This window comes from Apostichopus japonicus, chromosome 8 (genome assembly GCF_037975245.1).
Source record: "Apostichopus japonicus isolate 1M-3 chromosome 8, ASM3797524v1, whole genome shotgun sequence".
Classification (NCBI taxonomy): domain Eukaryota; kingdom Metazoa; phylum Echinodermata; class Holothuroidea; order Aspidochirotida; family Stichopodidae; genus Apostichopus; species Apostichopus japonicus.
Window position 1 is genome coordinate 10,379,881 of NC_092568.1, and position 15,468 is coordinate 10,395,348.

The following is a 15,468-nucleotide window of genomic DNA, read 5'->3' on the forward strand; positions in this document are numbered from 1 at the left end:
TTGATCCTCACAAATTCGGCAATTTCTTATTTCTTATATTTTTACCAATTCCCCCCCCCCCTCCCAATGTTGATGTCAACCGTAATAACGTTATTTATGTTTTAGTCAGTGGCTAAATTCTCGTTTCTGTAGGTCCTCATCTTTCATTGCATTCTACCGAAAATGAGAGAAAGAGAACTGGAAGTAATGAAGGGAAAGTACGCGAGAAGGGAGAAGAGCAAGGAGAGGTGAGGGGAATACAAATGAGAAGGAGATACTGGGGGGGGGGGGAGGAGTAAGAACGAGAAAGAAAAGTGGGGTGCGTTAGGGGTCCAACTCGGGGGGAAGGAAGGTAACGGAGAGGAGTCATAACAGGAAGGGAAATGGCAGCAGGGAGAGCGAGCGGGAAATGTGGGACGTGTGTGGAACCCCAGCATGGGGCGGATAATGGTTAGGGATATGAATGATATCTGGGAGAGGATAGAAGAAAGGGGGGTGGAGATGGTAAAGAGGAGGGGGAGGCGAGAAGGACGGCAAGGGAACAAGGGAGAGCTTCTGTTTTGAGTACGGATACTCGACTTCTTGATCATCGAACAGAATTGCACTGAAATATCTAACGATTTTGAACACAAATACTTATCTTGAATAGTTATATAGGAAGAGATTGTGATATTATATTATAATTCCTTTCTCGAAACAACCCACCACCGCTTCTACCAGCTAATACACATACTTGTACCACAAAGTACGCAACTCAATGCTAAAGGTATATGCGTTAAAGATCGCTTTCAAAATGTCCAGGCTGTCGAAAAGTCCATGTCGATGTCTTCACATAATGATTTATTTACCCCTAAAGACACCTTTGGCAGCCTGGGATGCACGGTGCAATAGGGAGCTCCACCAGCTCTTCTCTTCTGGGGTTAGTTCGTCAAATCCCTCTGGTACTGCTTCCCCTTCCTCCGCCAAATTTCTCGCCATTAAGTTACTTGCCGGATGGTGAGCAATATGTTTAAAGGCCTTCCAGCTAAACCTCTCCTCTGGAGTTAACTCAGCCATTCTCTCATCAAAGATAGCGTCGTTCCCCGGGACTTCATTTTCAAAAGGAAGCGCTGAAATAAAAAAAATTCTGGTGTTTTGAGGAGTAATTTATTTATTTAACTATTTATTTTTATTTTTTATTATTAGTATTATTATTTATTTATTTAGTTTTAGTTTTTTTTTCTTCAAATGAACAATCAATTTCACACTTTAATACGAGTTTGCTATTACATTTGAGTCATAACAAAATAAAAGTTATTTTCAATAAAAAACATTACAAACAATCAAACAGAATTAATGGAAAAGAAATTCGCATATCCCGAAAGATTGTTTAAGCTGCGTGAAGTAACTTTACTTTGATTAATACTGTAATATCGATGTTGTGAATACTCTTGTACACTTATTGTAAATTTACTGAAATTAATAGAAAAAAATCATCTACGACAGGAATTACACTTATGAAGTTGGCATTGTAAAAATGAAATGCGTCATATATAAAAATAAGAAAATTGTATGGGTGAGCTACATCTACACCGAAACCAAGAAATTACCTTTCTTTGAGAAGAAGAATCGCTTATTTAATAACATTTACATAGAATAATTGGGACCAAAGAGCGTCTTCATACCATGGGAAAAACCGACTTTACAAACTGTAGTTTTTGTGATATTCAGATTGAAAGGATAAAGCATCTGTTCTGGGAGTGTAGTGTTTCAAATCAAATGGAAATCGTAATGAGTTGGAAAATCAAGAACAGTGAAAACACGTCCAGCCTCCATCGGGATTCGAACCAGGGCCTCCCGCATTGTACGCGGACACCCTAACCACTAGGCTATGGACGCTAATTGTATGTCCAGAGGTTCGAAACCGGTAAGGAAGGTCGTAATTCCACTGTTGGCGTTTGTCACCTGTATCGAACAATACTAGTTCTGTTATTGGTGACATGTTTTGCCTTACTCTAGAGATCAAACATGATGCTAACCAACTCGAAATCATTTGTGATTTCGAAAGCCGTATCTCGAAAGAGATACTTTGAACAGACTTTATGTTAATGAATGGAGGTAAACGACAAAGTCAAATGAATATATATAATTGAAATCGTAATGAGTTGGAAAATCAAGAACAGTGAAAACACTTCCAGCCTCCACCAGGATATATATAAATTTATATATATATATATATAAATACATAGATACAGACTTACATAGCTTACAATTAATTTCAAATTCAAAGTCATTTCTATATGTGTTTATCGGTGCTCTTACTTTAGGCCTATGGAGAAGAAAACACATTTTAAAAGACTCACCGAGGATTGCTACGGTACAAAAGATGAGTACCAAGGCAGAACACCGGATAACCGACATGATGAGGTTTTGAAATGATGAAGTTCAGTATTGTGTACAATGTCTGCAACGATGGGCTACGACAGAGCGAATGATTAGAAAGGAGAACTTCTAACGCTCTTTTATGCAGAAGAAAACTTCTAAGGTCATCAATTTGGAATTGTTTGTCAGCACTGAGGGCAAAATAAATCACTTATTTTATGATACTTTCCTTGGCATGTGTTCTAAGCAGTAGATCAAGTAACCTACACCTTTACATTATCAAGACATCATGACAATGATTGCACTCTGTCAATAATCAAAATATGATCAATTGGCTGTACCATAAATTATTACAAAGTGTAAGGCTATACGTTAATAGAGGTTAATAGAGACAAAGGTTAAAGGTAAACAATGGATGTAGCGTATTTCCTTCCTGGTTGATGCTTCGCCGGGTATAATAAATCCTTCGTTTAGGGTAATGATTCATGTACATAGGCGTAGGAGGCGGGGGGTGTTGGGGGGCTGCGTCCCCAACCCCCCTTTTTTTTTAAATTCGTGCAATATGCTGAGAATTTTTCGGGCACCTACTGAAAGAAAAATAATTTGCAATGTGTTTTTCAATGGTTAAACTGATATTATTATCATCATTAGTATTGTAACGACTACCCCAATAAGTTTGAACAATATGGAAGGGTAAAAATACGGTTAATGATTGTATGTTATTGGCACGTGATGTACTAACCGATGAATGCCTATGTGATATGCACATTAACATGTTCAACGCGCGAAAATTTTTGGTTTGTACATTTTTCGGGCAAGTCGTTATATAGCCCCCAAATCAAATTAGGCTCCTTCGCCTTTGTTCATGTAGAATTTGATAAATCTACAAACCTCAATTTGCAAATAGCAATGGAGTTGTTCGCTACACCAATTTGTTGGTTGCGATTCGTTTAGTTCATTTGCACTACTGAGGTGCCTAGCAGAAAGCTTTTCTTAATTTCAAGGAACCATGAAAATATTGCAAAACAAGCGAACATTAACCAAAAGGGCCTACTTATTCGAGGTATTATTTTGGACTATTCTTTGAAGTTTTTCAATATTTAAGAGGGCATCTCTAACATGTGACATCTGACAATACACTATAAGTCAAACTTTCGACGTTCTATTATTGAAAGATTTATGAAAATCTGAAAAATTCAATACCTTTTCGAAATCAATGTTCTACCGTAATTTTACAGAAAGATTCGAAACGATTTTTTTGCCAAACCTCGGTTTTTTTCTGAAATCTAAACTTTTTGGTTTAAAAAGTACGAATTGTCTACGGTATTTCGAATGCTTATACCGACATTCCGACGTAATTATTCAAAATGTTGGGATTTTTATCTCGAAAGTTTGCCTTATGTCTTAAATACTGTCAGAATATTTCGTGGCATTTTGTTTGAAATTGTAAGTTTCGTGACATAATTTTCTCATGAACCGTACAAAGTACAGTGCTTGATCGAAATATTAGCTTCTGAAATCACAATATCGCATTTCTGTCGAGATTTCGAGTAAAAACTTGAAGGAATACTTTTGATATAATATTAAACGTAAGTATTGGTAATTCTCTCGATTTCGAATCATATGTCATCATATGTACTTCGATTTGTGATCTTTAAAAAAATATTGTTGATAGCATATCGAAATATATGTTCTCTTGTGGCCAGTAGGCAGTTTTCTCGAAGGGAAGCTTTTGAGTAGATTAATAAATTCTCTAACTGGAGTACGCCAGTACGCTGAGAAATTGCCGCTGTTCTTAAAGAGAACGCGCAGTCTTTCTGTAAAATACACCGACGGTAACAGAGGAAAAGGAATGACCAATGAGAATTAGTACCCTTATGACTTATCAATGTGACTTAAGCGTAGCTCTTAAGAATAAGGTAAATCATGACTCCAACCAAATTTTAATCAGCAAAATCAAAGACCGTACAAACAGGAGGAATTTGTTTTCTCGCAATCAGAACTTTTGACGTCGGTTAGAGCAGAGATATAAGTTTTGGAACATATTTGGTGGCGATGTCTTGTACGAGATGTCGCAAGAAACAGCAACAACAATTTGCTCACTTTGAAGAACAAAATGATTAAAAATGAGCAAAAGCAAAAAATACCTGTTGCTCAAATCGGCAATTCTTATATTCAGTCTATAAGTAAATAGAGTATGGTACAATGTTTAGTTTGCGTAAGAAACGCTAAAAAGCGATATTTGGAAGTAAATATTGTTTCTGTGATTATTGTTACAAAACTTAAAGTTGTTCAAGGTTCTAATCTTAATAATATAAGAAAAGTATGATGACGTTTTATAATAAATACTTCCCAAATGCAGCTAATACAAGATCTTGGTTGTAAACTACAATCGTTACATTTTTAAACCACAGAAAAGGGGATACATTTGGGAAAATGAAGGAATTTAGGTTCGCGTCAAAATGCAATTATATGTTGGCATTTAATTTATTCTTGGTTAACCTAAAGCATATTCAATTAAAGATATAATACCATTACAAGACAAAATATGATCAATTGGCTGTACCATAAATTATTACAAAGTGTAAGGCTATCCGTAAGTAGAGGTAAAAACATGTCCTTTCCCCATCGAGTAACTAATTTATTGTACTTCAATCAGGGAGTTGTTATCAGGGAGTTGTTATGGAACAACTCCCTGCTTCAATATATTCGGGAAATGTCCAAAGCTAATTCACTTGACATTTGACAAAGGTTAAAGGCAAACAATGGATGAAACTATTTCCTTCCTGGTCGATGCTTCGCCGGGTATAATAAATCCTTCGTTTAGGGTAATGACTCATTTCGAATTTTATTAATCTAAAAACCTCAATTTGCAAATAGCAATGGAGTTGTTCGCAACACCATTTTGTTGGTTGCGATTCTTTTATGTTCATTTGCACTGCTGAGGGTGCCTAGCAGAAAGCTTTTCTATCTTTCAATGTACTATGAAAATATTGAAAAACTAGCACAAAATAGTAAAAAGGGCCTACTTATTCGAGGTATTATTTTGGACTATTCTTTGAAGTGTTAAAATAGTTAAGAGGGCACCCCTAACATGTGACATCTGACAATACACTATAAGTCAAACTTTCGACGTTCTTTTATTGAAAGATTTTTGAAAAACTGAAAAATAAAATACCTTTTCGAAATCAAAGTTCTACCGAAATTTTACAGAAAGATTCGAAATGAATCTTTTTTCCAAACCTCGCCTTTTTCTGAAATCTAAACTTTTTGGTTTAAGTCGTACGAATTGTCTACCGGTGTTACGAAAGCTTATACCGACATTCCGACGATAGTATTCAAAATGTTGGGATCTTTATCTCGAAAGTTTGCCTTATGTCTTAAATATGGTTAGAATATTTCGTGGCATTTTGTTAGAACTTGTGAGTTTTGTGACATCATTTCACCAAGAACCATACAAAGTACAATGCTTGATCGAAATATTAGCTTCTGAAATCACTACATCGCATTTCTGTCGAGATTTCGAATAAAAAGTCGAAGGAATAATGAGATATATTATAAAACGAAAAGTTTAATATTTGATTTCCTAGTATTTTTTACGCTATTACAAAGAACCCAACTGAATGATATAGCACTGATGTGAAGTGCATCCCTGGGTAAGAAATGAGGGTTCAGAAACATGCTACTTCCGGCACCTGCCTCTTTCAGAAATGGGGATGTGCCTCACCCACCCCATAACCCACCGGTCCTCTGTTGCTACGCCTATGTATTGCATTGGATTATGGAAAATATATACAGCACTTACTCCACATCTCGAGGCCTTTTAACAAACTTCATACAATAAAGTCTTATTTAAACGGATTAACTTGATGATCGTAATTTTAACCTTCATCATCTACCCTATTCTCCAGAGGCGGGCGATGTGACCTGGGGAAAGGTGTCAACTGGGAGGAGGTAACCAACCCCTCCCATTTCAGGAATTTTGTATGATTAATGGGTACTTGTTGAGAAAATGTATAATATTTTGCAACTTTTAATGTTATTTATATTCGAGATAAGTTCCCACTTTTGTATCCTCACAAATATCGGCAATTTCTTCTTTCTTCTTCTCGATTATTTTTTACGACCCCCCTCCCAATGTTTATGTCAACCATAAGAAGTTCTCTCTTTTTTTTTTATCAGTGGCTAAATTCTCGTTTCTGTAGGTCCTCATCTTCATTGCGTTCTACCGCAAATGAAAGAAAGAGAACTGGAAGTAATGTATATATATATATATATATATATATATATATATATATATATATATATATATATATATATATATATATATATATATATATATATATATATATATATAAGTATATATAAGTATTTATATATATATATAAAAACATATAGATATACGCATACACACACTCATCCGCCTGCATTACTTCATAGGTTACGATTATCATCGAAACCAAAAACAAGCCGGAAAATTTCGGCCTCCTTAAATTTGGTCAAAACCACTTTCCTCAGAGCATTTTGAATTACGAATTTGAAAGTATTTTGTGAATGCATCTGTTAACAACACTGCAAATGATGTCATGTGGGCAAATTTGTTGAGATGGTTTTGTTCTTCACAATATTTAACATATTCACAAAGGGTGGGAGGGAGGGGGGGGGGGGTTGCACTTCGACGGTATTCTCAATTCAGAGAACCTTAATAGCTATGGAACGCCAAAGGGGCAATGTATTTTGTCGTCTCCGTCGAGTTTGTCCACTTCGATGTTGTTGCTTCGATCGAGTTTGTTGCCTCGATCGAGCTTGTTGCCTCGATCGAGTTTGTTGCCTCGAGTTTGGTGTACAGTCAATACATAAAAGATAACAAGGTATCACGCTGCATTACTGTCTGCATTTTGTAGCTGACAATAAGAAAATTTCACTTGCAAGAACGGAAAGTAAACTTTTTCAGAGCGCGGCATGCGGTTTGGGGCGAGTCTTCAATGCCTTTAAAGGATAAAAGAACCAGATGATTATAGTTGAAAAATAAAGATTTACAGAGCATTTGCCATAATGACTTCAGAGACCACCCACTGTGATCAAATTCCAGAGAAGAAGAAATTTAGCCAGTCAAATAAAATTTCATTCAATCAACCATATCTTGTTATGCCATAGTTAGTGACATGAAATTGAAATGGGGGTAATTAAATAATACTGTGGAATATTTTCCCTCTTTCATACAAGTGTCGCATTGTCCCCCACCTTCGGCCTGGGAAGTGTTAGACCACTGTTACACGTGTTCACCCCCTTTACAAACTCACACGACATTTACAGGTTATTATGGACCAAATTTTGTCTAAATATGCCTCAGATTAATGCACTGTTTGAATGCGAATGCAAACGTTTTCCTACCACCTCCCAAACAACCATTTGACATCCTTTATTATTTCACTGATGTGAATGTTGTGTCATGTTTTGGTAGCTAAGGAGCTTCAGTCAATATTATTGCAGGTGATGTAAAAGTGGTAATTTAATAATACCTAATTAATGATTAAAACTATATCACTCTCTATTTCACCGGGGATCATGAGATCCCCGGTTCGATTCCCCGCCGACAGCAAGGTGTGTCGTCTGGCAAGGGTGTTGTTCAATAACAACTTCCCGACATGGACGTTAAATGGATGTGTGCCGAGAGATTGGCTTCGGTCAGCTTGCGAGTCTATAAGCCTCCATGGCTTCTTTCGCGAGTTCCTGCTTGCGGGAAGATCACATATACATACATACATACATACATACATACATACATACATACATACATACATACATACATACATACATACATACATACATACATACATACATACATACATACATACATACATACATACATACATACATACATACATACATACATACATACATACATACATACATACATACATACATACATACATACATACATACATACATACATACATACATACATACATATTTGCTTGCTATATCTTCCAGCGATTTGCCAAACCTACTAGGACCAACTGTAAAGTGTAGTCTCACATCGTACTTCAAAACACTCGTACTGATTGCAAGAAAATTTCCATCCTATGTATCAGGGGTTCCCTAACTGGGGTGCATGAACCCCAGGAGGTGCGTGAGTCCATCCCAGGGGATTCGTGAGACGTTTCTGAAAGTCTAAACTAGAGTACTATTTGTTGAACTAAAATCTGATATATCATATAATTTAGTAATGTACTAAAGTCGTACCTATCGATAAACTCTTTTCGCGTTCCATACGCATATGTTGCCATTGTAGTACCATACCGTTGGTGTACGCATGACAGTACGTTGTGAACATAGGCGCAGGAGGCGTGGGGGGGTGGGGGCTGGGATGCAGCCCCCAACCAATTTTTTTTTGACAATTCGGGCAATATGCTGAGAATTTTTCGGGCACCTACTGAAAGAAATATAAATTGCAATGTGTTTTTCTATGGTTAAACTGATATTGTTATTATCATTATTATTGTAACATTTTGCCCCAGAATGATAACTAATATGGAAGGGTATTAAGACGGCAAATGATTGTATGTATTTGGCATGCAATGTAATAACCGATGCATGCCTATATGATATGCACATTAACACGATGCACACGCGCGTAGCGCGCGAAGAATGTTGGTTATGTTTTTCGGGCTAGTCGTGACAGACCCCCCCCCCCCCAACAAAAAAGGCTCCTATGCCTATGGATGTGAAGATAATGAAATTGATCTTTTACGAAGAAATGTTATGCGTATTATAGTATAATAATGACCCAGACCGTGTCTCGAAAAAAATTGGGAGTTCGTGGACAACTGTGACATCCACAGGGGGTTCATAGAGAGATAAAGTAAGGGAACCGTGCTATATACCAAATAGAAACATCATATCCATACAGCTTATAACGTCTGTACTTAGTCTAGTGCTTCGAAGAGTGAGATGAAATCGCAGTATTTAAAGGTAGTCAGTATAGGCCCCAAATTATAGCACTCTTTAATTGTTTGAAGTTTCCAAAAAAAGTACTTTCCTGGAGGTCTTTAGTCTCCAAATTGTTCTCAGATATTTTTAAGATACACACAAGATGACTGAATGTCCCAGCGATGAGATGTCCTCAATGGTTGTAATAAAGACAGTTGAAGAGATTTAACCAGAGGTGACCATATTTGAATATTTAGCATATTTGGGGCCAATACAGCATACATTTAAAGACTTGTAGCAATTCGGTGCAAGCGAACGAACCGATGGTGAATTGTGTACCAACACCTCAAGTTTCTTCATCTCTCAAAACAAGCAATAATGTAGCAAGTTGCATTGCCTCAATAGGCTCAAGAAGTACGGTATTGTATGATACTACATGTGATTGCAGTATTTCTCGGGTTAGGGTTAATCCTATGGGTTAATCCTAACCATAGGGGTTTCCCGGTCCACAAGATACGTCACTCATTGGGTTGTATCATACATGATGACATTGTTTGTAGAAATTTCAGGCTTAATCCCAGTTCATGATCGTCTGCATAAAGTATAATTGTAAAGGGTGACAACTTACAGCAAGAACTCTCTTCCAAGCATAATCTTAAGCAACCTTTTTTGAATAAGAAGATTTCACGGAACCCGTTTTTCTTTTACTGCTTGCTTCGAAGTCATCGATATATCGGGGCATAAGCCTATTGTACATTTACGTCTTGAAAGGAAACGACATTCTTACTGCTTGCTGCAATGATACCAAAGACATTGAAGCGTGAGCTTCTTGTAAATAAAGATATTCAGATCCGTTGTTCTAATGAGAGTAAAACGGGATGAATAGAGATTTCGTTGAAGGCAGTGTCGTTCACTGTTACCAATATATTGTATCCAACCAACAATACCAATTTAAGCGCATAGAAAGTTAACTCGTCAAATGGTTCAGTGGGTAGAGCGGTGGACTGGAAACCTGATGAGCTGAGTTCGACCCCATCAATGATTATACACGTTTAAATAATCTTTTTCTCTTTTCAGCAGTCCACGCTGAAGTCTTGATATATTAATTCAACCATATAATTTACTAGCTGATGTGGTGGCCGATGTTATAGAGGGTGACGAAAGACTCATTCCTCGTCGGTCATGTAAATCGTGGCTAGGGTTCAAGACAGGCCTCTGGCGATAATACCTGAGGTTGTGGCATGGTGCTTTTTTGTGGCCTAGGATCCCGTGCCATGTCTCCCTTGTTGTCGCAAAAGAACCCGGGAGGATGCGCAGAGGGTCGGTCAAATCGACCAGAAGCGTACTAGGTGGCGTGCGTGAATCCTTGCCTTTGGCCAGAGGTGGTGACATCTCTGCGACCGGCATGCTTGCAGCCCATGTCCACTGAATACGTGGCCTGATGAGGCGCTATTCTCCTAAAAGTGAATCTACGGATGCCTTTAAGAGCCATATGATTATTTCATATTAAAAAACACCCTGTTTCAAACTAGCGCCATCGAATTCCTTAAAAGCCGTTTTTCTAGTCACTCTGAAGGTGGAATAGTTTGATTGTAATGGGTTATTTGCGGTAAGCCAAGCAACACATTCAAACAGTCATGCGGTTCAGAAGGGTTTGCAGGAACTTAATTAAACTCATTGTTTGACATAAACGTGTTGGTAAAGATTTACACAATATACACCAAAACAAGCATTATATTCGTTGCAATACTAGAGACATACAAGCCGGCAAGACGATGAGATAAAATTTTAATATACATAGAATTCAATCTATATCACTTTTGCAAGAAAACCAAAGCATACCAGTGTCAATATGGTCCCATTATAAACAACAGTGTTGTAGCAAATTCTCATACCGGATAGTAGGTAGTTTCGGAAACTGAGTGATTCTTAAGAACTTTGTTTGGGATTCACAAAAATATACCCGTATTGTGTTTTGATAACTTCAGCAACAAAATTAACTTTGATATGCCGTGGACCGTTAAAAACCACTGCTCTCGGTCTAGCTTGTATAGCATATTTACTTCTTTTTTGTTTGTTTATTGGAATGACCCTTTAAATAGTTGAGGTTCACTAGTTAAAGTGACTGGATCTTTTAGTTCCTCGGTTGCACTACAAAACTCAATAGGAGAAATAAAGATTATATGGTCTCAAATCACTGGCGGATCCAGGGCCTTTGTTTGGGAGGGGCCAGAGTGGCATTAGAGTGATATGGGGGAGGGGTGTAAGGGGAGGGGACCCCCTCCCCTTTGGAAAATTTTCTATTGCTGAATGCCCTCAGATGCAATTTGGTGCGACAAAAGTGTACAATGGTGATGTTAATTTACTTCTAAAAAAATGTTTCCCAGGTGTAATTTTCTAAAATATTTATAAAACAAAGTTGGGATCATCTTTCTCAAGAAATTTTATTTCTCATAGGTTCTGTAACTGCAAAATGGTGTTAAACTGTAAATCCTCATGCTCATACATTTACGTAGCTCCCAACTCTTGAGAAGGCAAATGCTGGTCCATGCCACGAATCGCCGTCCTGGGGGACAGGCGCGGCAGAACGGTGAAATTATTTGGGCGGGGGGCTAATGTATGGAGACTATCTAAGCGGAGCGCCACCATCGGTTGGCGCGGAGCGTACAAGAAAATTTTGGGTTTTTTCAAACCCCCAGATGGCCGGAAACGGCACTTCCCGAGTGTTTTATGCTGCGAATACCTATCCATAAAATATGGGTCTCAAGTCTGCAGATTGCACGTAAAAGTCTGTAAAAATATTGTAATTTTGTATATTCGATGGTGCTTTAAGAGAGTAGCTATTACTCGTAGTGTACTCGCAAAGACGTTTTTGAGTGTAGTAAGGGCAGTGGCGGAGCTTGGGGTATTGGTCGGGGGGGGGGGCAAGAATGGTCTGTAGGGGCGCTTTCAACACTATCTAAGTGGAGCGCCACCATAGGTTGGCGCGGAGCGTACAGAAAAATTTTGGATAAAGATACTCCCTAGATTGCAGGAAATGACCCTTTCCGGGCCTTGCTAATTTGCAGATAAACGGAGAATAAATAGGTGTCGTCGCCATTTTGTCGGAAAATTACACCAACAGAATATGACAAATGTCAATATGTATATGAGAGCGCAATAAAATAGTCAATAATCGCGAATAAGTAAAAAGTAGTGAAAAGCTGAAAAGGGCGCCAGCAGTCCATTTGAGTCCGTCCGGGGGGGGGGGGGCATCCGCCCCTGACTGTGTATATATACGCTCCGCCGCTAAGTAAGGGGATGTTGGAGAACTGGCTGAAATGAGGCAAGTCATTGGCCTAAGACGAAGTTGTGTTACGCTTACCGGTACTCACACTCACTGCTTCCACTTTTCACGGGGCGTGAAGACGCGGTTGGGGTGACAATGTGGTCTATAGCCAGGGGACGGGCCGAGGGTCCCCCAACAATTACTAAAATTATTACACCTATATAGTATACGTGTGCATCGGACAGATCGACAAGTATGCATTGAAATATGGGCAGATGCACGTTTCGGAGCCTTGGTAAATATTGGGGGGGGGGACTTATCATGCATTTGCCCCCTCAACTTTTTCATTGGGGGGCTGAGCCCCCAAGCCCCCCCGGTTCCGCCGCCACTGCTGGGGGAGGGGTATAAGGGGAGGGGGTGTCCCCCTCCCCTTTTGAATTTTTTTGGAATCCTGGTGATACCTACATGTAAAATGGTGGCACTTAGAAAGGCTTTTGTCACCCAAAATTTTCTGAGAAATATGCATTTTTTTTGTGTGTAACATCAATAAATTGAATAGTAGGTGATAATTCATTCTTTCCCGTGGCATGAAAATGTTCGCTGCTCGCCCCAATGAAAAGAATTATAGGCTAATTTGAGGTTCAAATGATGCTGTAAAGGAGGTTTTATACTCTATTATGCTAAATGCTAAAGAAATGATGGTTGCTAAGTCAAAATTTGATGCAAATTTTTTTATGTATACTTGACAATTACAATGCGGTTTTTTCGGACGCTTGTGCGGGGCAGCGGGTTTGGGTGTTAGAATGCGGGTCTAATTCCCGCGAATTGCGGGTCAGTTGGGAGCTCTGCATTTAATTTTAAACCAGAAAACGAAAAGGTTAAGACTAGTCTACCACTGCTATTCCTCTCGATTTTTTTAATTTCCAATTATATGATTTAGCGGATGTTCGGAAACACTTTTTGGCTCACCTTTGGGGGGGGGGCCATGGCCCCCCTTGGCCCCCCCTTGGATCCGCCAGTGTCTCAAATGACATGTTTATAATTTATTACAAATTTGTCAAGGACAAATGATGTCGAATGCCATCCAAGGGTGCTCCGTTGCTTATATGAAGATTAACGAATATATTCTGGTTGACCTCAATAACAACGGATTAACTGCAACAAAAGAATTGCAGTGAGGAGCCGACGTCACCATCAAGTTAGCCTAAATAAACGAATATTCCAGAAATTTAGTATATTTAACGATACATATCTTGAAAAATACTGAAAAGCTACAGAAACATTATTGGACTCAAAGTTGTCTGTTTTCTTTGTATTATCACATCAAGACTAAAATTCTGCCTTACTCATTATTTAATTATTTAAGTCACAGCAAAATCTACCTGTCGATCATTCTCCTATGATTTATTACCAGGGATACTTTTTAAGAAAAGTCACCCAGGAAAGAACCTGGGCACGAAAACCAAACTACCGAACATCTGATCCGCTCTCAACCCCAGTCCTCTTGCATCGAGACTGTGTGATAATCGTCAGGTGTGTATAACCAATCCCCTCGAAAGGGAACAGATACTACACATGATCTTCGGGGATGTCTTCAACTCTTCGGTCTATATGTTCGTTGTATACGTCTCGGGATAAAACTTCTTGGAAGAATGTTACCCAATTCTTTGTTTTTTATTCTATTTGTTTTACAAGTCAATGGACTACATTCTGATGAACAAGGAACAGATGAAGAAAACTGACATTGATGGAATACCAAGTAGTTCCCGTTATGTCCAACACATAACACACTAATGGACTTTATCGATACTCATTGACGAACCACATCTTCCTTATTCGAAACAAGTTAATAACAATAGAGAGAGATTTAATGCCATACAAGTGGTGCAGTTTGCTCTCACTAGATATATTAATGAAATCTGTACGACAAGATGTTTACGCTATGTGAGCAGTCCAGAATTCACATTGAACGTTTAGCGCTTTAACCCGTTTCCGTTAACACGCAATCTGGGAAATCAAACTCGACCGTTTCGAGGAAACTTAAGGTCCCTGAAAAAGCACCGTGTACTAATGGTATCCCCTCGGTAGTATCATGCAGGGACGATTATATAAGAAAACCCCTTTTATGGGTTCCAAATTAGAAAAATGGAAGACTATTAAATTAAATTCGTTGACAATTCTTTACTTGTTAGGCTAGTGGATAGATCCAGTTATGTTTTTGTAAGACATTTGTTTGGTAAAGTAACGCAAACCCGGTCACGATGTGGTTCCTAGCGGTACCATTATCTGGCAAAAAGCAATAAAAGCCAATGATGTGCGCAAGAAGGGAGGGCTGGAATGCCCCCTGCTTCACAAGATCATCATCTGGTTACCTTTCATTATCATAATCCACAAGTTTCACAATCTACTCAAGCATTGTTCGGTAGGAGCTCTAGCCAGCTTCTTTCCCTTTTAAAAAGGCTCAAGTAAAGTGATAATATATCTCTACAACTAAACTGGCCAACAATGATTGAAGTCCAGATGCTCATATGCAAAGTAGTTTATGCTATGTGTCTCAACATTTAAAGTGGAGTTCATTTAGGCTAAATGGTGATTTCAAGATGTAAGGCTTCAATCAGATTTTATAATCTCTAGCGACTTTAATTCAACAAACTTGCAAGACAAGGTTCTGTTGCCTGATCAGAAAATTATGCTATAAATGCAAGCAGCTGATTTCAGATGGTAACCACATTTCATATCTACCACTTATATAAAAGGCTCGTACTACGCATAAGTATACTAGTATGCATCCAAGTTGTACTTCTTGAGATACAGGCCAGGGTCATACAATGGCCAGTCATGACCACACAGGCAAGCAATGGCATGGTCATTGAGACTTCCGTCTCCCATGCCCCCCCCCCCCCCGCCCCCAAATAAAAGAGAATAGA

General features: G+C 38.5%; 1 long non-coding RNA gene across 1 annotated transcript; it reads right to left on the minus strand.

Moving 5' to 3' along the window:
* Positions 1-662: 662 nt before the first annotated feature.
* Positions 663-9,916, minus strand: LOC139971970 (uncharacterized). The gene is made up of 3 exons (XR_011794543.1): positions 9,902-9,916; positions 2,322-2,531; positions 663-1,088 (listed from the first exon to the last, which is right to left on the minus strand). It is a non-coding gene; the product is annotated as an uncharacterized lncRNA (long non-coding RNA).
* Positions 9,917-15,468: the final 5,552 nt, after the last annotated feature.